Source organism: Diabrotica virgifera, chromosome 6 (genome assembly GCF_917563875.1).
Source record: "Diabrotica virgifera virgifera chromosome 6, PGI_DIABVI_V3a".
Taxonomy (NCBI): Eukaryota; Metazoa; Arthropoda; class Insecta; order Coleoptera; family Chrysomelidae; genus Diabrotica; species Diabrotica virgifera.
Window position 1 is genome coordinate 17,529,270 of NC_065448.1, and position 2,846 is coordinate 17,532,115.

The window sequence follows — 2,846 nt, forward strand, 5'->3', positions numbered from 1 at the left end:
TTGCTGGCATCCTATAAAGGGAAAAAATAATTATTTTGCATGGTTACGTTATCTTGAAGCTGTATTCGATAAAAAATTCTGAAACGAGAAAGCTCACTTTAATACTTATCTGGGCAAGACATTTTACTTCCATATAAAAGACATGGCGTTTCGGGACTATTGAGCCCCACTTGCTCGGATAAGGGTTAAAACAGTAAAAGAAAACGGAGCAGCATAAGGTACTGTTGGTTGGGAGCACTCTGAAGACCACCATGTGTTCGTTGTTCTCTGATAATACCATCAATACAGATATAATTATTTCTACGAGTATGGCTATGTCAAATGAAATAAGGATTGAGAGACCTTTTAGATGCTCTCAGTGAAACAAATGCAATTTTAGAGCCACAACCAAATACTAGGAACTCTAAGGAAGAAATTCCTCTTATTAAAAAAAGAATGGAGGGACAATTCTTGTTAACAAATTCTGCTTAACAATGGAGGCGGAAGATATATGAAAGGTTGTGTTACAATACATTTAGTTTTTATCTAAGCATGAAAATAAATATTATGAACACATTTGTACTACATTTATTTTCAAACAAACCAGTTTTTTATTGATTCACAAAAAATTTTTATTGATTACGATTTACAATTAACCCATTCGCAGATACGACTATATATGCATGTACTTACAAAGGGAAATTACTGTCTGCATATGAAGATGTGTCCACAAATGGGTTAATACAATATTTACAATAAAATTATATTATAGAATATTTACAATAAAATTAAACTCAATATACACATTGATATTCAAGATTAGTTATTTCCAATTTTTTGTAATTCTATATTATTTGGGTGAAAATCTTATGTCCAGAGCTCTTTGGCAAACCAAACGTATCCCCAGCAACAAATTCTCTGGTTTACTTAGCATCCAAATCATAAACATTAATTTTTTTCCAATAGAATTATTCTGTTTTCAAATTGGTGGATATGACCAATACAATTAAATAGTTCCTGGAAATATAACAATATAATATACATGATGTTATTAATTTGTTATACAATTTTACCTGGAAAGTAGTTCTGGACATACGAAAATGTTCTCTAAATTGGATATTGAATTATGGTTTATATATATAATTTCATCTCATCCTTCTGGAATAATTTGAGGTAGGTACATCTGCTAAATGTATAACGGCATTTGCTAATTTCGTCCCCAAACAAAAATTCTTCAAGAATATTATCCATTTTAGTTTAGCATTGGTTTAGACACAGTTTCAGTTTTATTTAAAAACAAAACTGTCTAGGTTATAAATTTTATAAACAAAGAATAAAAACATAAACAAATGGAACACAGAACACTCTCAATCGAATGTCAAACGTCGGTCGTTCACTAGTAAAAAAACTGTCAGCGTTTCAGCGCAAATTAATCGGATTGCACTCGGATTATTCTGGTGAACGCCAAGGTTCATAGATAGGGGTTAGGTTATCTCATAACTATGTGGGCGGAAGCGAGAGGGAGGGGAATGCCTACGTCACTCGTACGACAAAGTCAAGTTTGTCAGTTGTATGTGGTTATATTTCCGCATATTTTTGTGGAATTTTCTTATAATATCGTTTATTTGTTTAATATTTGTTGAGTTTTTAAGCATATAAGGACTATATTACTATAATTACTTATTTGGGTCCTATACAAAGGCAGTAATGACTTGTGAAGTGTGTTTTCGTAACCGTGTAAGGTTAGTTTAACAATTATAATATTACACATAATAATATGTAGTTTTGTATGTTATAATAATAAAACATTTTTTAGATGAGTGGTGGTAACATTTGTAGCATAGCTATATGTAAAAGCAACTCCAAAATTCCTGAACCAGATGGAAACAAAATAATGTTTTTGGACATTTCCCAAATACCTTAACACCTTGACGGACACCTAAGTTTTTCAAAAATGGTCAATTTGTACAGTGCCCTTTTTGTCGATATTATTATTCAAAAGGATGAAATATAACTAGGGCGACCTGAAATTTTACTCCAAGTATTAAAATTTTACAGAAAATATTGTTTAAGTTTTAACGCTTATCAGCGTTCTGCCACAATATAAGACTAGTATTAAGTCTATCTTGGCGGAACGCTGATATGCGTTCGACGTCATACAGCGTTGTGCCTATTGTCGTTTTCAACCTAATACATGCAGTGACTCGACGTCTATCAGCGAAATATTTTTCATTAAGAAAACGTATTTAAATAAAGCAATATTTATTTAAAGAAACCAAAAAGACATAATGATTCTTAAAACGTATTCAGAAGTCAAAAATATTAATTTATATCAACATAGTTTACGCATAAAGCTAACTTATACAAAGATATCTAAAAAATTATTCTTGATTTTTTGTTATTTCGTGCCACTCTTCAAAACAGTCTGGACATAACGGAGGCTTCTGGGGACATCCTTTACATCTATATCCTGATTCTTTCCGTTGACCTTTTTTGGCACACAGTCTACACTTCAAAAACACTTTTTTCTTATTCGATTTTGCACTTGGAATGCCTGGATTTCTTTCAGGCCAATGATTTGCTAAGTTTGTTTCATTTGTGAAACATTCAGGCTCGTAGTTTGAATTTTCCGGTAACCTGTTATCATGTTTTTCTCGACGAACTAAATTCTTTGCTTCTAAACCTGGTGGTAACTTCAAATAGGATTTAATGAGACTGTCACGGAACTCTAAATATCTGTACGTCTTGGAATTATTTTTACAATATTTTCGGTATAAGTAGAAAGAGTTCCATACAGTTACATCTAATAAATGGAAAATTACCTTCTTATACCAACGTATCGTTTTCCTTGGCGTTGAATAAGTTGA

General features: G+C 31.8%; 1 long non-coding RNA gene across 1 annotated transcript; it reads right to left on the minus strand.

Annotated features, from left to right (window-relative positions):
* Positions 1-551: 551 nt before the first annotated feature.
* On the minus strand, positions 552-1,507 carry LOC126886588 (uncharacterized). The gene is made up of 2 exons (XR_007698700.1): positions 1,053-1,507; positions 552-996 (listed from the first exon to the last, which is right to left on the minus strand). It is a non-coding gene; the product is annotated as an uncharacterized LOC126886588 (long non-coding RNA).
* Positions 1,508-2,846: the final 1,339 nt, after the last annotated feature.